At 46.0% G+C, this 25,396-nt stretch overlaps 1 non-coding gene across 1 annotated transcript; it reads right to left on the bottom strand.

Moving 5' to 3' along the window:
* Positions 1-9,633: 9,633 nt before the first annotated feature.
* Positions 9,634-9,709, bottom strand: TRNAI-GAU (transfer RNA isoleucine (anticodon GAU)). The gene has a single exon. It is a non-coding gene; the product is annotated as a tRNA-Ile (tRNA).
* Between the last annotated feature and the right edge of the window lie 15,687 nt (positions 9,710-25,396).

Below are 25,396 nucleotides of genomic sequence, written 5' to 3'. Positions count from 1 at the left end.
ACTTAAACTGTGACAACAAAGGAAAAAAAGGGGGGAGAGGATGGAGATTAACAGTAGCAAAGGATGATGAAGTGCAGAAATACTTATAAGATAGGGTACTACAATGAATATGGTAGGTACCCTTTTCATTACTTAATGGTAACCACCCTTAAAAAAACCACCACAAAAACACTTGACTTAAAAAAGGTAGCAACAGAGGAAAGAAGTATGGAACACAAACAAACAAAAACAAATGATAGAAAAACAAAAAAGAAGAATCAAACTAGATACAAAACTAACAGAAAGCAATTTATAAAATGGCAGTAGGGAACCCACAAGTGTCAATAATTACACTAAATGTAAATGGATTAAACTTACCAATAAAAAGACACAGAGTAGCAGAATGGATTAAAAAAGAAAATCCAACTATATGCTGCCTACAAGAAACACATCTAAGCAACAAGGATAAAAACAAATTCAAAGTGAAAGGCTGGAAAACAATACTCCAAGCAAACAACACCCAAAAAAAAGCAGGTGTAGCAATACTCATATCTAATAATGCTGACTACAAGACAGAAAAAGTACTCAGAGACAAAAATGGTCATTTCATAATGATTAAGGGGAAGTTGAATCAAGAAGACATAGCAATCCTTAATATATATGCACCAAACCAAGGAGCACCAAAATATATAAGACAGCTACTTATTGACCTTAAAACAAAAACTAACAAAAATACAATCATACTTGGAGACCTCAATACACCGCTGACGGCTCTAGATCGGTCATCCAAACAGAGAATCAATAAAGATATAGTGGCCTTAAACGAAATACTAGAACACCTGGATATGATAGACATCTACAGGACACTTCATCCCAAAGCGACAGAGTATACATTTTTCTCTAGTGTACATGGAACATTCTCAAGAATTGACCATATGTTGGGCCACAAAGACAATATCAGCAAATTTAGAAAAATTGAAATTGTACCAAGCATATTTTCTGATCATAAAGCCTTGAAACTAGAATTCAACTGCAAAAAAGAGGGGGAAAAACCCACAAAAATGTGGAAACTAAACAACATACTTCTAAAAAATGAATGGGTCAAAGAAGAAATAAGTGCAGAAATCAAAAGATATATACAGACAAATGAAAATGAAAATACGACATATCAGAATCTCTGGGATGCAGCAAAAGCAGTAATAAGAGGAAAGTTCATATCACTTCAGGCCTATATGAACAAACAAGAGAGAGCCGAAGTAAACCACTTAACTTCACACCTTAAGGAACTAGAAAAAGAAGAACAAAGACAACCCAAAACCAGCCGAAGAAAGGAGATAATAAAAATCAGAGCAGAAATAAATGAAATAGAGAACAGAAAAACTATAGAAAAAATCAATAAAACAAGGAGCTGGTTCTTTGAAAAGATCAACAAAATTGACAAACCCTTGGCAAGACTCACCAAGGAAAAAAGACACAGGACTCAAATAAATAAAATCCAAAATGAAAGAGGAGAGATCACCACAGACATCATAGAAATACAAAGAATTATTGTAGAATACTATGAAAAATTATATGCCACCAAATACAACAACCTAGAAGAAATGGATAAATTCCTAGAACAATACAACCTTCCTAGACTGAGTCATGAAGAAGCAGAAAGCCTAAACAGACCAATCAGCAGGGAGGAAATAGAAAAAACTATTAAAAATCTCCCCAAAAATAAAAGTCCAGGCCCAGACGGTTATACTAGTGAATTCTATCAAACATTCAAAGAAGACTTGGTTCCTATTCTACTCAAAGTCTTCCAAAAAATTGAAGAAGAAGCAATACTTCCAAACACATTTTATGAGGCCGACATAACCCTCATGCCAAAACCTGGCAAGGATGGCACAAAGAAAGAAAACTACAGACCAATATCTCTAATGAATACAGATGCTAAAATACTAAACAAAATACTGGCAAACCGAATACAACAACATATTAAAAAAATAATACATCATGATCAAGTGGGATTCATCCCAGAATCTCAAGGATGGTTCAACATACGCAAAACGGTTAACGTAATACACCATATCAACAAAACAAAGAACAAAAACCACATGATCTTATCAATAGATGCAGAAAAGGCTTTTGATAAAATACAACACAATTTTATGTTTAAGACTCTCAACAAAATGGGTATAGAAGGAAAATATCTCAACATGATAAAGGCCATATATGATAAACCATCAGCCAACATCCTATTAAACGGCATAAAACTGAGGACTTTCTACCTTAAATCAGGAACAAGACAGGGTTGTCCACTCTCTCCACTCTTATTCAACGTGGTGCTAGAAGTTCTGGCCAGAGCAATCAGACAAGACAAAGAAATAAAAGGCATCCATATCGGAAAAGAAGAAGTAAAGCTATCACTTTTTGCTGATGATATGATCCTATACATCGAAAACCCGAAGGACTCCACAAAAAGATTATTAGAAACAATAAACCAATACAGTAAGGTCGCAGGATACAAAATTAACATACAAAAGTCCATAGCCTTTCTATATGCCAACAATGAAATATTAGAAAACGAACTAAAAAAAATAATCCCCTTCACGATTGCAACAAAAAAAATAAAATACCTAGGAATAAACATAACAAAGAACGTAAAGGACCTATATAATGAAAATTACAAAGCATTGTTAAGGGAAATCGAAAAAGATACAATGAGATGGAAAAATATTCCTTGTTCTTGGATAGGAAGAATAAATATAATCAAAATGGCCATATTACCCAAAGCAATATACAAATTTAATGCAATTCCCATCAAAATCCCTATGAGATTTTTTTAAGAAATGGAACAAAAAATCATCAGATTTATATGGAACTATAAAAAACCCCGAATAGCCAAAACAATCCTAAGGAAAAAGAATGAAGCTGGGGGCATTACAATACCTGACTTTAAACTATATTATAGGGCCACGATAATCAAAACAGCATGGTATTGGCAGAAAAATAGACACTCAGACCAATGGAACAGAATAGAAAGCCCAGAAATAAAACCACATATATATGGTCAAATAATCTTTGATAAAGGGGCCAACAACACACAATGGAGAAAAGAAAGCCTCTTCAACAAATGGTGTTGGGAAAACTGGAAAGCCACATGCAAAAGAATGAAACTCGACTACAGCCTGTCCCCGTGTACTAAAATTAATTCAAAATGGATCAAAGACCTAAATATAAGACCTGAAACAATAAAGTACATAGAAGAAGACATAGGTACTAAAATCATGGACCTGGGTTTTAAAGAACATTTTATGAACTTGACTCCAATGGCAAGAGAAGTGAAGGCAAAGATAAATGAATGGGACTACATCAGAATTAAAAGTTTTTGCTCAGCAAGAGAAACTGATATCAAAATAAACAGACAGCCAACTATATGGGAACTGATATTTTCAAACGATAGCTCAGATAAGGGCCTAATATCCAAAATTTACAAATAACTCATAAAACTCAACAACAAACAAACAAGCAATCCAATAAAAAAATGGGAAGAGGACATGAACAGACACTTCTCCCAGGAAGAGATACAAATGGCCAACAGATATATGAAAAGATGCTCAGCTTCATTAGTTATTAGAGAAATGCAAATCAAAACTACAATGAGATACCACCTCACCCCTGTTAGATTAGCTATTATCAACAAGACGGGTAATAGCAAATGTTGGAGAGGCTGTGGAGAAAAAGGAACCCTCATTCACTGTTGGTGGGACTGTAAAGTAGTACAACCATTATGGAGGAAAGTATGGTGGTTCCTCAAAAAACTGCAAATAGAACTACCTTATGACCCAGCAATCCCTCTACTGGGTATATACCCCAAAACCTCAGAAACATTGATACGTGAAGACACATGTAGCCCCATGTTCATTGCAGCACTGTTCACAGTGGCCAAGACATGGAAACAACCAAAAAGCCCTTCAATAGAAGACTGGATAAAGAAGATGTGGCACATATACACTATGGAATACTACTCAGCCATAAGAAATGATGACATCAGATCATTTACAGCAAAATGGTGGGATCTTGATAACATTATAAGGAGTGAAATAAGCAAATCAGAAAAAAACAAGAACTACATGATTCCATACATTGGTGGAACATAAAAATGAGACTAAGAGACATGGACAAGAGTGTGGTGGTTACCAAGGGTCGGGGGGAGGGAGGACATGGGAGGGAGGGAGGGAGAGAGTTAGGGGGAGGGGGAGGGGCACAGAGAACTAGATAGAGGGTGACGGAGGACAATCTGACTTTGGGCGAGGGGTTTGCAACATAATTTGATGACAAAATAACCTAGACATGTTTTCTTTGAATATATGTATCCTGATTTATTAATGTCATCCCATTACCATTAATAAAAATTTATTAAAAAAAATTAAAAATAAAAAAATAAAAAATAAAAAATAAAAAAAAAGAAGAAGAAATAAAAGGCATTCAAGTTGGAAAAGAAGAAGTAAAACTATCATTATTTGCAGATGATATGATATTGTATATAGAAAACCCTAAAGTCTCAGTCAAAAAACTACTGGACCTGATAAATAAATTCAGCAAAGTGGCAGGATATAAAATCAATACTCAGAAATCAGAAGCATTTTTATACACCAACAATAAACAGTCAGAAAGAGAAATTAAGGAAACAATCCCCTTCACAATTACAACCAAAAAAATAAAGTACCTAGGAGTAAACTTAACCAAGGAGACTAAAGACTTGAACTCAGAAAATTACAAAACATTGATAAAAGAAATCAAGGAAGATACAAACAAGTGGAAGCATATACCGTGCTCATGGTTAGGAAGAATAAACATCATTAAAATGTCTATATTAACCAAAGCAATCTATAAATTCAATGCAATACCAATTAAAATACCAATGACATACTTCAAAGATATAGAACACATATTCCAAAAATTTATATGGAACCAAAAGAGGACACGAATAGCCTCAGCAATCTTAAAAAAGAAGAATAAAGTGGGAGGTATCACACTTCCTGATATCAAGTTATACTACAAGGCCGTTGTACTCAAAACAGCCTGGTACTGGCATAAGAACAAGCATATAGGTCAATGGAACAGAACAGAGAACCCAGAAATAAACCCACAGTTCTATGGACAACTGATATTTGACAAAGGAGGTAAGGAAATACAATGGAGTAAAGACAGCCTCTTTAACAAATGGTGTTGGGAAAATTGGACAGCTACCTGCAAAAAAATGAAACTAGATCACCAGCTTACACCACTCACAAAAATAAACTCAAAATGGATAAAAGACTTGAATGTAGGCCGTGAAACCATAAGCATCTTAGAAGAAAACATAGGCAGCAAGCTCTCTGACATCTCTCGGAGCAACATATTTGCTGATTTATCTCCACGGGGAAGTGAAATAAAAGACAGGATAAACAAATGGGACTATATCAAACTAAAAAGCTTTTGCACAGCTAAAGACAACAAGAACAGAATAAAAAGACAAACTACACAATGGGAGAACATATTTGACAATATGTCTGATAAGGGGTTAATAACCAAAATTTATAAAGAACTTGTAAAACTCAACACCAGGAAGACAAACAACCCAATCCAAAAATGGGCAAAAGAGATGAATAGACACTTCTCCAAAGAGGACATACAGATGGCCAATAGGCATATGAAAAAATGCTCAACATCACTAATCATTAGAGAAATGCAAATTAAAAGCATGAGATATCACCTCACACCAGTCAGAATGGCACTTATCAACAAAACAACACAGAATAAGTGCTGGCGAGGATGTGGAGAAAAGGGAACCCTCCTGCACTGCTGGTGGGAATGCAGACTGGTGCAGCCACTGTGGAAAACAGTATGGAGATTCCTCAAAAAACTGAAAATCGAACTGCCTTTTGACCCAGCTATCCCACTTTTAGGAATATACCCCAAGGACACCATAGAACGGCTCCAAAAGGAGAAATGCACCCGCATGTTTGTGGCAACATTGTTCACAATAGCGAAGATCTGGAAACAGCCCAAGTGTCCGTCAGAGGATGAGTGGATTAAAAAGCTTTGGTACATATATACTATGGAATACTACTCAGCCATAAGAAATTATGACATCGGATCATTTACAATAACATGGATGGACCTTGACAACATTATACGGAGTGAAATAAGTAAATCAGAAAAAAAACTAAGATGAATCCATACATAGAAGGGACATAAAAATGAGACTCAGAGACATGAACAAGAATGTGATGGCAACAGGGGCAGAGGGTTGGGGGAGGGAGGATGGGGTGAAGAAGGAGAGAGGGGTTAGGGGAGGGGAGGGGCACAAAGAAAACCAGATAGAAGGTGACAGAAGACAATTTAACTTTGGGGGAGGGGTATACAGCACAATCAAATGTCAAAATAATCTAGAGATATTTTCTCTCAACATATGTACCCTGATTTATCAATGTCACTGCATTAAATTTAATAAAAAAAATTAAATTAAAAAAAAATATGTGGCGTTCATGGCTCTCTCAGCCAAAAAGGTTTCTGACCCCTGATCTATGTATTTATCCAGTCTATCTCAGTATCTGTTAACAATGTATATATTTAAGTTTCTATGTAACTATGCCTATGTCCATCTGTGTATCTCCATAACTATGTAACTATCAATTTGTGAATCTATGTAACATTTTATATATCTATATACCTGAGTATGTATGTATGTATGTATGTATGTATGGATGGATGGATGGATGGATCTCTCTATCTATTCATCCATCCCTGTTTATCTCTGATGAATTAATAGTCTGGGTTTCATGAGGACAGAAGTTCAGATGGGTTATAAAATATCTCAGTAAAAATGCCTTCCGGAAACCCAGGTCTCTCTGCCCCAAATAGGAGAAGCTAGAGTTGGGCCTGGGAACTGCCTGCCTCCCTTCCTGTGAGAGTATAAAAATTAGCCCCATGATGTATCCCCTTCACACTTGCTGACCTGCAGGGCCCTGTCCTCCCACCCACAGGGCTAGGACAGAGCAGTAGGTGAGAGGGCGGCCATGTCCCCAATCCCACCACACTACTGGGCCTTGCTGAGTTAGAACACAGGGGCAGGAGCACAGGGACAAAAGGGGTGGGACTGAGGTTGTGGTCCAGTTCCTCCTTGGTCCTGCCTCTAGCCCAGGACCTGATGTCCCCTGTGGAGAGAGTCAGCCATGCAGGCCCTGCCCACTCTGGGTCACCTGACCCTAAACTTCCTGTAGAAGGACCAGCGCCTCCAACCTGTTCTAGATCTTGGGATAGTAACAAGTCAGACACAGAAAGGCCAACAAAGGTCAAGTCGGGAGGTGTCTGGAGGTTTGTCTGGTAGCTACTATACAGGAAGAAGCTACCCTCTGGGAGCCTTGTTGGTGCAAGGGGTTTGAAGATTACGGTGGCAAGGTTTTCTCTACAGCACACTGACCTGGACCCCCATTTTAGGGAAATGAGTTGGTGGGTGGCTTTCTCACTGGAGCTTCCCTTGCAGGGCTCACCTGCTCCAGGTGATCCACATGTGGTACAATGAGTCACTGCTACATGATTCCTCATTCCTGCCACCCCAAGGGCAGCTCTGACAAGAGTCCTGTGGATTCCAAGTGCGATCAAACCCTGATTTATACCATAGAATGTCCCTCCTGACTGTCCCCTGACAGCTGCAAACACCACAGGATGTCAGCACCGATTTCCAGACTCCTCAGGCCCATTGTATGCAGAACTGGACCCCGGTTACCACACACTCTAATCCAGGGGTCTCAAACTCGTGGCCCGTGGGCTGCATGTGGCCCACCGAACAATTTTGTGCGGCCCGCAGACTAATCCACGAAGTTCAAAATATTTTGGATAAAATTAAGTAAGCCTAGGGGCCTACTTGTATTTTTCATTTCTCTAGCATCCTAGCTAGATATTAGCTTAGTTAACAGCAGTTTTGATGCGAACTACAGTTTCTGGTCGTTTTGTGACACTGAGTAAACTGCATGTACGATTGTGCTTGTTGTAATGATTTTTTTTTGTTTTCAACTGCAGTGAGAAAAGTGTTGCGTAACAGTTGCCTTTTGTAGACCTAGTGCGGCCCACCGAATGGCTGTGATCTTGCTCTGTGGCCCACATGCTGAGTTGAGTTTGAGAACCTGCTCTAATCTGACTCCTTTTCACTCTCTATCCTTCTTTCTAGGTGAAGGCGGTCAGTTCAGGCCCCGAAAACAAAGTCATTTAATTTTTCTTAAGTCACCCCATGTCACTCAATCCCAGAACCCTGTTCATGTCACCCGACATGTTTTCACTGGTCCGCAGGTGTGCCCACAACCCTGCTGGGTGCTGTCCCTGATCTGAGCTTCATCAGCTCTCAGCCCCACAGCAGGTATTGAGACCTCCAACAAAATTTCGGAATTTCGCTTCCAGCTCGGCTCCATTCTATCTGCAGGTGAATATAGAAGAAAACTAGTCTGATGACTTCACTTCCCAGCTAAAATAATCAACTTGTTGAATTGAGGTTGCATCAGACCCCTGGTCAAAGTATTGCCTCAGGCTGTGTCTGGCCACACCCTGCCCTGCCCCATCTCACACCCTTATCACAGGACATATTGTCTCTTTCAGTTTCTCAGACTCCCTGCACTCACCCTGCACTCAGGACTGTCTCACATGCTGACCTTCCCCCTTCAACATCCCAGCTTCCCCTGATCCGTGCAACTGAGCAATGTCTTACGAGTTTGTCACATCTCAGAATGAACTCCTGTTTCCTGGATGAAAGGAAAACTCCGTAATCTATGCTGTCTTCATACTTGCGGGTGCTCATCCCAGGGCTGTCAGGCCCCCATTCTTTCTCCTCCCTGCATGTGATCCCCCAACATCACTGCCCATAACAGAGAGCATCTCAGTAGTTTATTTCTGCCTGTCACAGAGATGCCGCCTCCCTCATTGTTTTCCACAACTTAAGCTCATGGACACAAGCACTAATGTCACCTCTTTTTTTTTTTCTTAAGTGAGAAGTGAGGAGGCAGAGAGACAGACTCCCACATGCACCACAATGGGATATCCACCTGGCATGACCTTTACCGGGCAATGCTCTGCCCATCTGGGGCATTGCTCCTTTGCTCAGCAACTGAGCTACTTTAGCACCTGAAGCAAGTTCATGGAGCCATTTTCAGTGCCCAGGGCCAATTTTCTCCAACAGAGCAATGGCTATGGGAGGAGAAGAGAAAGATAAAGATAGAAGGGAGACGGGGAGGGGTGGAGAAGCAGATGGTTGCTTCTCTTTTGTGCCCTGACCGGGAATCAAACATGGGACATCCACACTCTGGGCTGATGCTCCACCTCTGAGCAAACCGCCAGGCTCCTAAAGTCATCTTTTTTTTTTCTGAAGCTGGAAATGGGGAGAGACAGTCAGACAGACTCCCGCATGCGCCCGACCGGGATCCACCCGGCACGCCCACCAGGGGCGATGCTCTGCCCCTCCGGGGCTTCGCTCTGCCGTGACCAGAGCCACTCTAGCGCCTGGGGCAAAGGCCAAGGAGCCATCCCCAGCGCCCGGGCCATCTTTGCTCCAATGGAGCCTTGGCTGCGGGAGGGGAAGAGAGAGACAGAGAGGAAGGAGGGGGGGTGGAGAAGCAAATGGGCGCTTCTCCTATGTGCCCTGGCCGGGAATCGAACCCGGGTCCCCTGCACATCAGGCCGATGCTCTACCGCTGAGCCAACCAGCCAGGGCCTAAAGTCATCTCTTGATGCAAGAAGGCTGCTAGGGCTACAGCCATTACATGTGTTTGGATTCTTGGTAACAGAGAAAGACAGATGTAGGGAAGGGACCTCCATGTATAATCAATGCCTTTAATGGTGCTTTTCTGGGACTTTTGTTGTTGTAAGGTACCAAAAAGCTGCAAATTAATATTGATATTCTAGGAAGAAAAGGTCAGGCTTTCCTACCTTTCTTTGGAAAGTGGAGGAAAAAGAATATAGGTCTCCTGACTTACAAGGATGACTAGCGTCATTTGGTTTTAAGTTCTCTGAAAGGATTAAGGTTACCTGAAGAAGTCCCTTTTGCTTTCAATAAGAGAAAAAATTAATGTACCACCCTACACTGATCTTAGCTCTCCTTCCCTTTCTGGAATCCTGAGATTAATGTGTACCTCTAGGCAAAGGAGGAGAGATAGATACTAAAAGGATTTGTGGATGTCTTTGATTGTATTACCTTGAAAGTTTTAAAGTATTCTGTAAATCCCCTAGATGATTGTTAATCTTGTTAATGTAATGTAAATCTTGTTAAATGTTAATCTTGTTAATCATTACATCATGCTGTCATACCCCCCCAATCTGTATGTAGTCAAAGGGTATATAACCAGTCTCTGAAATATACTCGGGGCACATGATTTGGGTCTGCAATTGCCCCGTGTTAGCCATATGCAGCCTCCTTCAATAAACTCTTCAAAATTTATCTGGACTGGGTTCTCTATGTGGACTTGATGAAGTGAGGTATGGTGCCTTTCAGAATATGGGGTACAGTGCTTTATGCAAGAATGAGATGGCATTTGAACACCAGGTGTGCAGGCTTTATTAGAGGAGAAAGGCCTGCCAGGGCACTTCTCCAGGAGAATGGCACCAGTACAGACTAGGGGGCAAATTTTTATAGGGTTTGGGAGAGCCTGAGGAGGTACTGAGTCAGAAGTTCTGCTATGTCTCCTGTGGATTTACGGTTTTGGCTTTCTGGAATGCTCTTCCTTAGGGCAGTTGACCAGCTTCCTAGAACTCTTCTGCCTCAGGGGCGATTATCCAGTAAGTAAGTGTGAGGTCAGGCAGAACAACCAAAGGGCAGTTGGAATTTCTGGTAAATTCATATCTCTATCATTTCTCAACTCTGTGGTATGATAAAAAGGAAAAAGGTGGGGGGAAGGAAAGGGTATGGGGTTCAGGAAGGAGGTTTGTCTCAGACTGGCCATCTTCTGGAGTTACTTCCTGCTGTTATCCCTATTGGGGGCCTCCTTCATGACCCCCCCCAAGGTAGTTGGAGTAGGGGTTGTAAAAGTATTTGATTGTAGGTAATCCTGGAGATTTCCCTCATTCAAGCCTGCAGAAATTTGATAAAGAAAGGGGCAAGCATTAAAATTAGACACAAAATTAGGATTGGTTCTATAATTGGTGCTAGCATCGAGAACAAGGGTTTCAATTTTCTGATTGGTAAAGGTCTGCAGGCAGTTCTGTACGAAAATAGTGAACAAACGTAAGAGGCAGGGTCCAAAAGTTAGAAAAATAAATAGGAGAATGAGTGGACCAATGAAAGGCAATAGTCACGACACTCAGTTTGTGTGAAACCACTGATTCCATGTTTATGAATTCGCTGGGTTTCAGAGAGAGAGAGACAGAGAGAGAGATAATAAGACAGAGCAGTGGTCAGTCCCCCTACCCCTAGACCTACTCCTGTAGAGATTCCTAAGGCAACAAGAAGAGGGATTACCTGTACAGCTCATTTGGTCCTAAGATTGACGGATAGTGTACTAGGAACTGGAAGAGGCTCATGGGGTGGGATTAGGTTGATATTTGGGGTAAGATAGATTAGGGTACAGGTTTCTGTACAATTAGTAGGGAGACACATATAGGTGTTGGTCCCATATGAGTAGAAAGCCCCTGATTGGTTGAGGCAGGCTGAGTGGTGAATAGAGAGTAGAAGGACAGGGGCTCGGTTTTGTTTCTCTGTTTCTGAGCTCCAGGTGGTCAGGGTGGAGGAAAGTGTCACCCCAATAAGTGGGAAGAGTAGAGGATTGTTATTAGGGTGACTAATTAAACATTTTTTGAAAACCAGTTTTCTGACTGTTCAAATTCTTTTTCTCTGTACAAACCTCCTACAACCTGCACAAACCTTATAAACCTTCTGAAAGATGGAAGACTCCTATATGCCGACAATGTGTGAATGAGCAAAAGACCAATCAGCCGAATAAACAGAATCAGGCTTTATTGGGAGCTCCGGGCGAGTTCACTGACCCTAGGACGCAGGTCAGTGAAGGCGCGCCTGGGTTAGGACTTTTGGGTTTTTTATATTTGCAGGAGGGGGTTGGTAATGGCCAGCAGGATGGGGGTTTGGTGAAGCGTGCAGTTCCAGGAACAACCTCAGGGATGATTCCGAGGACTTGGGCAGGTGCGGTTTCGGTGAGATTAGCACCTGCCGGAAAATTCAGGGCAAAGGAGGGTTTCACAACCCAACCTCAAGGCAACTACCGGACATTCCCGACTCTTTGTAATAGAGGGCAAGGAGCGACGTCATCCTTCTGGCTGCTTCCTGCTGTATGGGGACGTCGTTAGGGGTAGGGGATTGTGTTATTGTAGTCAGGGTCTCGGGTTCCAAGGGGTTGGTGTTGGCGTAACAGTAGTATTTCATGTACTGTCTGGCTCGTGAGGGTCCTTAACCGGTTCTGCAATAGGGTGGACAGCAATCGGAGCAGGCAAGGTCCAAAAGCTAGGACTAGAAAAATGACAATTAGGGGACCTAGAAACGGGAGGATCCAATGCATCCAGGTCGTACTAAACCAGGAGTCCCACGGCTGAGTCATCCTTTCCCGAATCTGCCGAGCCTTTTCCTGCAGATCATGAGTGGCGCTGCAGACAAAACCCGATTGATTGATGTAGAAGCAGCATTGTTCCTCTAAAAAGAGACAGATACCCCCTTTTTCAGCTGTGAGAAGGTCTAGACCCCTATGATTTTGTAAGGTGACGGCTGCTAAGGAGTCTATTTGGTCCTTGATGCTAAGCAAGGCGGCAGCGGTTCGTTCCAAGGCAGATTGTAAATCATCAGACAGTTTGTGAAAAAATGTGAGAGAAGTCCCTAGTCCTCCTGCTCCTAAGCCTAGGCCTCCAGCTATCCCCAGGGCAGCCAGGAGGGGTATGAATGGTACTGCTCTTTTAGTTCTATTTTGGTGTACTAGGGTTGTATCTGGAACTGGCAAGGAAGCGTTCAAGGGAACTAGATTGATATTGGGGATTAGATATACCAGAGTACAGGTGCCAGTCCAGTTGGTGGGGAGGCACATATAGGTGCTGGTGCCACACAAAAAGAAGGCTCTGGCCTCCGTGAGGCAGGTTGAAAAATGTAAGGAGAAAAGGTGTACTAGTGGTTGGGCTCGTCCCACTGTTTCAGCTTCCCAGACAGAGAGTGGAGGCTAAGGCTGCCCCTATTAAAGGGGATATGTGATTGCCTCTTTGTTTCTTGCACCCATATCTGGAATTTGCTAAGGTTAGCCATGGGTGAAAGTTGTCTGTGGGGAAGGAACAATTATTGATTGTGGTGCCGACTTCCGGGGGTCCCGTAAATCGGACCGGGTTGAGGAAGAGGCCATTGGCCTGACTAGATACTTGATAAGTAATCCTGTCAGATCGGTGGTCCCACGGGTGTTTAATATTAATAGTGGTGTTACATTGTTGTGGGGTTAGACTGCCAAGGGATTCATTGCCATTGGAGGTTGAGAAGCATGCTGGAGCCTGAGCCAGAAGAGGGGTGTTTACTGTTACCGGGCCATGAACAGGCGGATATGGGTTTCTGAACTTAGCTAAATGTTTAAGATAGTCCTCGAAGAGTTTGTTGGCCCGGTTGGCCGAGGAGCTAGGATAGTTACCGATTAATGTGTCTGCCCTTTCAAAGAAGGTGGCTCCTTTTTGTACCCTGTAAGGTAGGGTAGTTTTGAAGGTGTGAGCTGTTTGGAGGGGAATGGGTATGGCCGAGTAGGCTGAGGATAGGAGGGAAAGGCAGATCCAACAGTCAGATGCTAGTGTGGAATTAATTTGATGAAGGAGGCTTTGAGTTAAGTTCAGGGTGCGGGCCAGGTATGAGGATTCTAATAGTGAGGTTGTGAAAGTGGCCAAGACTGGAGAGAAGGAGGCCTGTAGGATGAGAAAAAGGAGACAGAGGACCATATTGCTGAGTATGGAGTCAGTATTTATGGATTCTGAGTTTAGTGGGGCCTAAAGGTGTGCAAGAATACGTTTGTGTTGGAGCCCTTTTTATTCTGGAGAGGTGGACCCACGCGGAGATTCCTAGAACTTTAACTGCGGACGGGGTAGTCAGGACTACCGTGTAGGGTCCTTCCCACTTGGGGGTGAGAAGTTTTTGGGAAAGGGTTTTTATAAAGATCTGGTCCCCTGAGGTGACCCGTTCTGTTGGCCCGGCCCCTGGGCTAGGCTCAGGAAGGGCCGAGTTGGCGTGTTCCCTGAGCAGAGAACGGAGGAGGGAGAGGTAGGGCAGGTATGAAGCTAGAGGGGGTGGGTGTGGAGAAGACGGAGTTGATAGGAGGAAAGGTCGGCCGTAGAGGAGTTCAAAGGGGCTAAGTTGGGAAGGCCCCCTGGGAGTAGCTCTTAGACGGGTTAGAGCCAGAGGGAGAAGGATAGGCCAAAACTGATGGAGTTCCAGGCTAAGTTTGGTCAGATGATCCTTGATGAGCCCATTGGCCCTCTCTACCTTACCAGAGGATTGGGGATGGTAGGCTGTGTGGAGCTTCCACTGTATGCCAAGAGAAGTGGAGACAGCATCGGTGACCTTGGAGATGAAGGCAGGTCCGTTGTCCGACTGGATGGAGGAGGGCAAACCGAAGCGGGGGATGATGTCTCGGATCAGGTGGTCAGCTACCGTCCCTACGGTTTCAGAGGTTGTGGGGAAAGCCTCGATCCATCCTGAAAAAGTATCCACCATAGTTAGAAGGTATTTGAGATTTTTTTTTGTCTGGGCATGTGGGTGAAGTCGACCTGCCAATCCTGCCCAGGCAGGTGGCCCCGCATTTGGTGAAGTGGGCGGCGGACATGGCAGGCCCCTTGACTGTTTGTCCTGGAACAGGTGGAGCAAGAGGAATGAACATCTTGGATAGTTTGCCGGAGATGGTCGTGGTGGAATAGAGGAGATAGAAAATGAAAAAGAGCTTTAGGTCCAATGTGTAAGGATTTATGAATGTCAGCGATTATTTGGTGTCTTTGAGACTGTGGGAGGATGAGGAGGTCATTTTTGAAAGCCCATCCGTCCTTGATTTGGACCTCAGGGGAGGATTAAAAAAGATCTTGTTCTGTGGAAGAATATTGTGGGTTGTATGTCTTTGAAAGAAAGCAGATAGCAAAGGTAGGGTGTGTGAGATGGGAAACTGTGGGCGGTTGGGAAAAGAGGATGGGTCCTTAAGTCTGATTAACACAGGAGTGTGGTGTGAGGCTACAGTGGGGGTGTCCGTGTTCCAGACTTCAGGGTTTATCCCGGGTAAAGGCTGGACCCTGTGGTCCGAGTCCGGCTCAGGTTCGGGACCTGGTACTAATGCTAGTAAAAAACCTGCTTGGGGGGAAAAAGAAATACTTGCCCGGAGTTTGGACAAAATGTCTCTCCCTAGGAGGGGAACTGGGCAGGAGGGTATAACTAGGAAGGAGTGTGAGAATGGGTGACCCTCAAATAGGCAATTAAGGGGGGTTGTTTGCCGTGGAGTCGAGGGTGATCCGTCGATTCCCATGACCGAGACCTGGGAAGGAACTGTAAGGCCCGAATGAGAGGGAAGGACAGAGTAGGTAGCCCCTGTGTCTATTAAAAAAGAGACAGACTTACCCGCTACCTGGAGCGTAGCCCTGGGCTCGGTGAGGGTAACCGGAGTCGAAGAGCCAGGGCCCCCTCAGTCGTCCATCAAGCCCAGCAGTTCTGAGACCGGAAATGCCTGGTTCTCAGCTCCCGGGTATTGAGGTGCCGTAGGCTGAGCCAGGGTCGGGCAGTCCGACTTCCAGTGGCCCATGAGTTTGCATTGTGGGCAAGGTTTGGTAGGGGGCCTCGGTTGCGGGCAGGCCTTGGCCCAGTGGCCCTCTTTGCCACACTTAAAGCAGGCACCCGGTGGTGTGCACTGTCCTCCCTGGGAGGCTGGCCTTTTTGCCGGTTCCCCCACCAGCCGAAGGGCCGCTACCAGGGCTTGGGTTTGGAGGTTTACCTTTTGTTGCAGCCGTTCAAGGCGGGCGACTTCAGCCGTTTCCTCCCGGGCATTGAAGACCTTAAAGGCCATTTTTACCAGGTCTTGGATGGGAGTCTCGGGACCCTCCTCAGCCTTTTTCAGTGTCTTCCTAATATCTGGGGCTGACTGAGAGATGAAGTGGGAGGCTAGAACTGTGGCCCTGTTGCGTGACCCCGGGTCTAGGCGGGTGTATCTTACTAAAGCTTCCTGAAGGCGGTTAAGGAAAAGGGCAGGGTTTTCTTCAGGGAGTTGAGTAATTTCCCTTAGTTTGTCGTAGTTAACGACCTTGTTGGAAACTGTATCCATGCCCCTGATTAAATATTGGAGCATAAGTTTTCTGCGGGGGATGTTAGACCTTTGGCCAGGTTGATAATTCCAGTTAGGGTCTTCCCCAGGAACTGCCTCTGTGCCGAGAGGAGTTTGGTTGTTTACTAAATGATCCCTGTCTGCCTGCTGCCGAGCGGCAGTGAGGATGCGTTCGTGTTCCTTGGGGGTGAGGGTAGAGGCACAAATGACCTTAATGTCATGCCAGGTCAGGTCATATGTCTGAGTCAGGCAACGGAATTCCTTAATGTAGGTGGAGGGGTCGGCGGAGAAAGATCCTAGCCGTTTCTCGATTTGTGAGAGGTCTTGGAGAGAAAAGGGAACAGGTACCCGGACCAGCCCTTCCGCCCCAGCAACCTCGCGGAGGGGGGCGAGGACAGTCGATGATGATTGGGGACTGTGTGGCCTGGTATGGGCTGCGACGGGAGAAGTTAGGGGGTCGTCAGGAGGCGGAGCATTAGGAATCAGAGGAGTAGAAGGAGCTGGAGGGGGGGACAGGTGGTCGGGCAGGTCATCAGGTTGAGAATAAGGAGGAGGATCTTTAGAAGAAGTTCTGGGAGGAGGAGAAGTCTGGGCTAGGAAGATTTGGTGGGTAGAACACTGGGAGCAAAGGTCGGGATGGGAACGAAGGTCCCAAAAAGCCTGAACATAAGGGACCTCAGAATCTTTTCCTGTCCGTTGGCAGAAATTGTCCAGGACTTGAAGGACGTTAAAATCAAAAGTGCCCATAGGAGGCCAGTGGGATTTATTGTCTAGGTTGTATTGAGGCCATGCGACCTGTGACAAGAAAATGAGTTTCTTCCGACGGAGGGTTTGAGTGTACCCTAATTTGGAAAAATTTTGCAGGAGGCACCCTAAAGGCGCTTTTGGGTCCGTTTTGGACTTAGAGTTCCCCATGATTTGGCAGGTCTCTAGGCCCTAGGCACTGGAGAAGAAAGAGTACAGGGGAGGCGTCCCTTCCGAGTACCCGTCTCCTAACAGGAGACCCAGACGGGGGTTCTCAAGACAGAGGTAGGAGAACAGCCGAAAGGCGTCCCTTTTGACTGAACCCTTACAGAGGCTCCAGGAGCCGGCGGAGGGATTCTCGGCTCGGCCGAGTCTAGGACGAGAAACCCCGGTGGGGGCGCAGGACCAGAGAGAATGAAAGAGAAACCAGGTTACTCACAGTTGGCGATCAAGGTCGTAGGGAACCCAGAGTCCGAAAGGACGGGCGGCACGAGGCAAATGGAAGAGAGGGGGGACTCCTGCCCTCAGCCAGAAGGCCGAGGTGGGTCACAAAACCCCTCTCCCGGGTTTCGGCACCAAAAAAAAAAAATGTAAGGTATTTTTCCCCGCTGAGAAGGAAGGAAGAGGGCTCGGAGCCGCAAAGTGTGAAATAAGTAAACGGCTTTATTGAGTACAGAGCGCACACCCTGCCCGGCAAGGTTCCCTGGCCCCGAGGAAACATGGAGGCCAGAGAAGTTGCAAAGATTAAACCACGTGGCAGATATTTAAAGGGTCCCTCTAGGGAGGTGGAGCTACTATGACATGGTGAAATTTCACTGGCTGGCAGACGATCGCTTCTTTCCAAATGGTTCCTGGGAAGCTTCCTTTGGTGGGCTTGATTGTGGGTGGTCCTAGCCAAAGTGGGCAGGTCTGAGTTCCTACGTGACCATCCTTCTATCCACCGACCTTACATTCTGACCTTTTGTGTTAAATAGAAAAAGGGCGCCGTTTATTCATCTGGCTACTTCCTGCTGAATAGGGGCATCGTGGAGAGGGGGAGATCAGAAAGTGGTGGCTTTGAGGGGTGTTAAGAGGAACATCTGTGTGGCTGTGACTGGAGAAACTTCGCAGATGCAGTCCCACTTGTTGCAGAACCCTGGGTTCTCTGAGTCCAGGCCATGTCCTAGGAGTTCAAGTGATGTACCCACCTGGCTGGATTGGCCTTCCATTTGGGCGGCTTGTCCTCTACGTAGAGGCGCTGAGGAAAAACCCTGTTGCCCAAAGAGGCAATTTCTCTGCCAGTGACTGGGCTGCTTGCAGTCAGGGCAGGGCTCAGTGGGCAGCCACTGCAGGGGCCCTGCCAGGACCGGTGGTCCTGCTTGCCACACTTAAAGCAAGCTCCTGGTGGCTCTGCTGGTCTCAGCGTTACCTTCTGCTGCATGGGGGCCTGGCGAACAGGCCTGTTTTTACTAGTTGGGACCGTTAAAAACTTTAAATGCTGTGTTCACAGGTTCCGGATAGGGGTTTGGGGGTTTGGGAATAAGAGGGAGGCTCGTGCGGAGCCCGACACCCAGATCCCACAGGAAAAACGCTGGAGCCAAAGGCAGGACAGGGCAGGAACTTCCTGTAAGAAAATTGGGGTTGGACATCCTGAAAACCGATGTAAGAGCCAATGCCAGGCTGAGAAAGGTCTGACGGAGGCGGGACTAGAGAACACAGTGAAGGGAGGGGTCCCTGGCCAGCAGGGGAAGAGAAAGAGAAGGTAGTTAGTAGATGGCGAATAAAAAACAGGCTTTTTGCGAAGGGAGAGGAGGAGAGTTTGGAGTCCGCAGAGAAGGAAAGATTAGGAGTAGAGGTTTCAGGTGAGGTTTCTCTGGCCAGAAAGAGGCCTGCGCAGTGGAACAGGCAGCACAGAGATTAAGGATGTTTGCACAAATAATTAGGAGCCGTGTATGAAAGAGATCTCCAATCAGTTCCCAGCTTTTTTGGCGATAGTTAAATTGGTGAGGGTGTTAACACCGAAAGTCCCTTCAGGAGGCTAATTGAGTGGGTTCTGTGGCCTAGCCACAGCGGAGAAGAAGAACAGTTTCTTCTTCCTTAGGGAGGGAAATTCCTGTGCCCCAACAGCCGCACTCAGTTCTCGGAGTGGTCAGACCTGAGCATTAGCGTCCTAAAAACTCAATGTCCAGCCACGGATGAAAGTGGATGTGCTTGGGGAAGTCTCCACAAGCACACGCACTCGGACGGACGGACGGAAAAGACTTTCCCTGACATAGCTACGGTTTCGGACAGAGAGTCTCGGAGGAAAGAACTGAGAGGAAAGCTGGAGGCAGGGGACTTACTGCACCGGCACCGAAGTGGGTGAAAGTTGGAGATCGGAGATCCTGGTTCTTTCTCCTGGTTCTTTCTCAGAGGGGAGAAGAAAGGAGCGGTCCTTGCGGACTTCTAACTCCTTCCGGGTTTTCAGCACCAAATGAAAGATGGAAGACCCCTATATGCCGCCAATGTGCGAATGAGCAAAAGACCAATCAGCCAAATAAACAGAATCAGGCTTTATTGGGAGCTCCGGGCGAGTTCACTGACCCTAGGATGCAGGTCAGTGAAGGCACCCCCGGGTTAGGACTTTTGGGTTTTTTTTTTGTTTTTTGTTTTTTTTCTTTTTCATTTTTCTGAAGCTGGAAACAGGGAGAGACAGTCAGACAGACTCCCGCATGCGCCCGACCGGGATCCACCCAGCACGCCCACCAGGGGGCGATGCTCTACCCATCCTGGGCATCGCCATGTTGCGACCAGAGCCACTCTAGCGCCTGAGGCAGAGGCCACAGAGCCATCCCCAGTGCCCGGGCCATCTTTGCTCCAATGGAGCCTTGGCTGCGGGAGGGGAAGAGAGAGACAGAGAGGAAAGCGCGGCGGAGGGGTGGAGAAGCAAATGGGCACTTCTCCTGTGTGCCCTGGCCGGGAATCAAACCCGGGGACTTTTGGGTTTTTTATATTTGCAGGAGGGGGTTGGTAACGGCCAGCAGGATGGGGGTTTGGTGAAGCGTGCAGTTCCCGGAACAACCTCAGGGATGATTCCGAGGACTTGGGCGGGTGCGGTTTCGGTAAGATTAGCACCTCCTGGAAAATTCAGGGCAAAGGAGGGTTTCACAACACAACCCCAAGGCAATTACCGGACACCTTCAACTTTCATAAACTTTCTTATCCAGAAATAACTGGCTTTCATAACAACTTGCATTTTCCTTTTTCTTTCAAAAGTATTTCCATACCTTCTATTATCAAAACCATACAATTCCTTTCTAGTCAGAACTCTTGATTTAAAATATTTTCACCTTTAGTAATAATTAAGTTGATTTTCTTTTTACCCTAGTTTCCCTTTTCCCAAAGTCTGATTAAAAGTGTCCTTTGTTTCTTCATATATTTGCCATAAGTAGACCAACCAGCTTCCAGTTTGTGGTTGAAGTAAGGCATGCCGTTTTTCTACTTTAGCAGCAGTGGGAGTTGTCAGGATCACGGTGTGTGGACCTGTCCACCTGAAAGTCAGTCCTTGAGTGATGTAGTGCTGGAAGCACCTCTTGGACATTCTTTGAACAGTTTGCTGAGTAACTTGTAAATCCTGCAAGTACATAGGAAAAGGGTGCTTACATTTCTATACTTTGCAGTTAGAATTTAAGTCCTAGTGACCACTGCTTCTAGCTGGAATTAGCAGCAGGTTCCAGCCTACAATAGGCATGGAGCATTGAGACAAGAGGAATAAAGGAGATACTATACATTAAATAAAGCAACAAAATCAGACTGTCAATACCCACAGTAGAGATCTTCGAGGGATAAATATAAAACTCAAATATTTAGGCAAGGCATATTAGATGGCCCTTGTGTTTCTAAGAAATGAGATCAGCTTATCTGCTACTGGGAAGAAATACCTTAGGTTTGTGAACAATGTCTTTGGGCCTTCAGTGGCAACTCCCAGCATGCTGGGCAAAGTCAGGTCACAGGTAGCTGGAGCAGGGCTAGAAGAAACTGAACCCTGCCTCCATGGAGCAAGGGGGCAGCTTACCTTCTCGTGTCCCTTTTCCATAGCAAAGATGTGTCCCTTGGTGGGGCTGAGAAGCCTCACAGGCTTCAGTTCAATGACCTTTCTTTCCACTCTGGAGCAGGGCCCTGATGGAATCCTATGAAGCCCTTTAGCGTTCTGGAGCCTGTAAGAGCCTATGCCAAAAGCTGGTATTTCCTGACCTCTTTTGGGCCTTATTTGCCTTTTCTGTTACTCCTTTGGCCATTATAGACCTTAAAAGCCATGCTCAGAATATCTCACTGCAGGGCTTGACTTAGAAAGCAAAATTGGGAATCCAGTGTCTATAGAAGCCTATTAGACCAAGAAAAAAAAAGATTTGATTTGCGGTGGTAGGTGGCTGGAGACTGCAGAGGGTCTGAGTCCAATTCAGGGTGAGACCTCAGGTGGCGGGGTTATGGCGGTGCCCAGGTAGACTACAGATTGAGTGAAGTTGCGCCTTAGTAGAGAAGACATCCCTTCATGGTGAGGAAGTTAAGAAGGGTGGTGGTGTGTCTCCTTGAGTCAGGCAGAAAGGGGCTGCAGAGGAGTTGGTCATCTACATATTGTAAGAGAGTACTAGTTTCAAGATTGCATGCTGCTAAATCCTGAGCTAGTGCCTGCCCAAACAGGTGTGGGCTGTTTTTGATCCCTGGAGTAAGACAGTCCATGTAAGTTGCTGGGCTGCATTAGTGTCTGAGTCAGTTTAAATAAAGGTAAACAGAAAATAAGAGTCAGAATGTATAGAAATAGTAAAGAAGGCATTCTTGAGGTCTAGGACCATGAAGTGAGTGGTGTTTAAGGGAACGTGTGACAGTAACCTGTAGAGACTAAGCATTACTGGATAGTGGGAAATTACTGCCTCATTGATTAGGTGTAAGTCTTGTACAAGGCAATAAGCCCTTGAAGGTTTTCGAACAGGAAGGATGGGGGTATTGCAGGGGAAATCCGTGGGGATGAGTAAGCCTTGATTTAAGAGGTGCATAATTATTGGTTTAAGGCCTTAGAAACAGACACAGTTACACATTAAACAAAGATTTTACATACAAATTATAAATTAAGGAATTTAAATGAGTGCGCTTTACTTGTTTCAATTAAAATTATACTAGAGATATCTTCTGACAAAAAAGAGATAATACAGATTACTCACTCACACAACTCAATAGACAACTCTGCCTTTTTAAGCTTCTCAAGATGGCAGGGAGTTGTCAGCATAGAGAGGAGAAAGAGAGGAAGCAGATAGAAGGACAGTGTGAACAGCTGGATGGAAAGAAGGAGGGTCAGAATTTGCAGGAGGAGGAGGTGGTTGAGGTGCTGGTGGTGGCGCCACACTGTTAGAGGAGTTAAAAAGATTAGAGCCTGTAAGAAGGGAGGGGGTGAGGGAAAGAAAGCCCCCCGCCCCGCTACGGCCTGTAAGAAGGGAGAGGAGGTCGAAGAAGAAAGAGGCAGAACTTGTGAGGAGGGGATTGGTGTGAAGGAGAGACAGACACTGCCAATCTGGTGGGGAGGGGGAATGGGTAAGATATAGCTGAAGCCGGTGGTTGTGGGGGAATGGGTCCTCCTGTAAGGAGGAAGGAGAGGTTTAAGAACACAGTGAAGAAGGGAGGGGCTCCTGGCCAACAGGGGAAGAGAAAGAGAGAATGGTATTTGCAGGTGAATGAAAAACAGGATTCAGCGAAGAGAGGGGAGGGGGCTTTCTGGAGGGAAGAGACTCAAGTGGAAGAGATTTGCAGAGGGACCAAAAAGGGGATCTGAGAGAGGGGTGCCCCAGGTGTCAGGCAGGAGGGGAAGAGAGTTGGGAGTCCGCAGTGAAGGAAAGATTAGGAGTGGAGGTTTTAGGTGAGATTTCTTTGGCCAAAAAACAGCCTACGTGTAGAACAGGCAGCACAGAAATTAAGAAAAGAAGTGAAGGGAGAAGAAAGCCTGCATGTAAGGAATCCCTGAGACCTTCCCAGTCCGGTGGCAAAAATTATCTGGGTCCCTCAGAATATTGTAATCGAATGTCCCATTTTCAGGCCAATGTGTGTCATTGTCTAATTTGTATTGGGGCCATGCTGTGTTGCAGAAGAAATGAGGTTTTTTTGGATTACAGTCAGAGAGGCCCAACTTAGTGAGGTGTTGTTTTTTTTTGTTTGTTTGTTTGTTTTTATATTTTTCCGAAGCTGGAAACAAGGAGGCAGTCAGATAGACTCCCGCATGTGCCCAACCGGGATCCACCCGGCATGCCCACCAGGGGGCGATGCTCTGCCCATCTTGGAGCGTTGCTCTGACGCAATCAGAGCCATTTTAGCGCCTGAGACAGAGGCCACAGAGCCATCCTCAGTGCCTTGGCAAACTTTGCTCCAGTGGAGCCTTGGCTGCAGGAGGGGTGGAGAAGCAGATGGGTGCTTCTCCTGTGTGCCCTGGCTGGGAATTGAACCCGGGAGTCCTTCACGCCAGGCCGACGCTCTACCACTGAGCCAACCGGCCAGGGCCTAGTGAGGATTTTTAATGAGACATCCTAGAGGGGTCTGGTCTGAAGAGCCCATAGTGGTGACAGGTGAGCAAGAGGGGGCGTCCCCACCTTTTGTCACTGTCCCAAGAGGATAAAATCTCCATGTTGGAGAGTTGTCCCTGACAGAGCTCGTTACCACCTGTCAGGGAGCTCTGAGAGAGAGAGAGAGAGAGAGAGAGAGAGAGAGAGAGAGTAGAGGTTTGGCTAGGCTCCTAGTCTTTCCGTGCAGTCTACTGAGACTGAAAGTCAAGAGAAAACCGTCGACCAGAGAAAATTTTGTGGAAAAGAGAAGCCGACCAGGGAAGGGAAAGGGAGAAAACTCCTTCCCTTCCTTCCCTTCTGGCCTGGCAGGGGTTCAGGACAGGGTCAGATTGCCAGCCAGTCGACCTACAATTGCTTGTCCAGGCTTCGTTTGGACAGCAAAGAGGGATCGTCCAGGCAACCGGTACGCCGTCCCGGGTTTCGGCACAAAATGTTTGAATCCATGGGAGTCTGAAAAGACCAGAGTAACAGGCTTTATTGAAAGGAAGAAAGGAACCCTGCCGGGCACTTCTCTGGGGGAAGGGCACCGGTTACATACCATGAGGCGAATTTTATAGGGTTTGGGAGAGCCTGAGGGGGTTCTGAGTCAGAAGTTCTGGTGTGTTCCCTTCTGTGGTTTTAGGATTTCAGCTTTCTGGAATGCTCCTCCTTGGGACGGTTGATCAGATTCCTGGAATGCTTCTGCCTCAGAACTGATTATCCAGTAAGTCAGGGTGAGGTCAGGAAGCCAGGTGGGACAACCAAAGGGCAGTTGGAAGTTCTGGTAAATTCATATGTCTATCACTGTATAACACTGTCACTAGAAGGGTGCCTTCCATCTCATTGTCACAGACATGGTCAAAGGGCTGAACAGATCTGATCCTGCTGGTACAGCTGTGTTTTTGTTCTTTTTGTTGTAGTTTGTTTTCTGAGGCTCTCAGTCTGGCTAAGAAATGAGCATGATTCAAATGAGGATGTAGAGTGAATATGTTGTGAAGGTGACATCAGTCTCTACCTCACTCTCTTCCTATTGTCACAGGGCGGGAAAGGCTATTTTCTTATAAAGGACCCTCATATCCAGTTCTGCTTCCTCCCAGGGATCCCGTCCAAACCCTCCATCAAGGCTGAGCCCGGCTCTGTGATCCTCCGGAGATGTCCTGTGACCCTCGTGACCCAGGGCCCAGCTTGGATGGACTCATCCACCAGGTAAAGAAGGATGGAAGACCCGCTATAAGATTCAGAGCATTGTGTTCCAACATGGGACATGGAACAGAGGCAAGATTCCTCATCCCACAGTGCGTGCCGGAAGTTATCACTGCTGCTGTCACAAAGGGTCCCGCTGGTCTGAGTGCAGTGAGCCCCTGGAGCTGAGGTGACAGGTGAGGACGTCTCCACTCAGCCCTCAGGTTTGCCCCAGGTCCTGTACCCTGTCTCTACCTGTCTCTTCTGCCATCCTCAGAATCCTGCCCCTCTGCACACATGTTTTTATGCCTTCACATCCAGCTAATAGCCATGGGACCCTTGTCCAATATGGACATCATGATGGTGAAAAGTCTTGTCGTGAAGACATGACCTCCACAGTGCAGGGTGCAGGTGGGAGCCCCTGGGAAGCGGAGCTCACCCATCTCTAGTTCCAGGCCTGGCTGCCCAGGAACACAGCCCAGACCACGCAAACTTCCCGGAGCCTGGGCGTCAGGTGAAGGGGCATCAGTGGTCATGAGGTTTTCCCTCCAGGTCCCATCATGGCCAGAGGACCTGGATGCAGGCAGTAGAGTCCACCCCTTCCCCAGGTGGTTTCTGGGCTGGACACCACGGTTCTCCCAGCAGCAGGAGTCACATGCAGGGGAGAGGGCTGTTTTA

Source organism: Saccopteryx bilineata, chromosome 3 (genome assembly GCF_036850765.1).
Source record: "Saccopteryx bilineata isolate mSacBil1 chromosome 3, mSacBil1_pri_phased_curated, whole genome shotgun sequence".
In the NCBI taxonomy this organism is placed as follows: domain Eukaryota; kingdom Metazoa; phylum Chordata; class Mammalia; order Chiroptera; family Emballonuridae; genus Saccopteryx; species Saccopteryx bilineata.
Note: the sequence above shows the minus strand (reverse complement) of the source record. Positions and strands in the feature narration are given on the sequence as shown.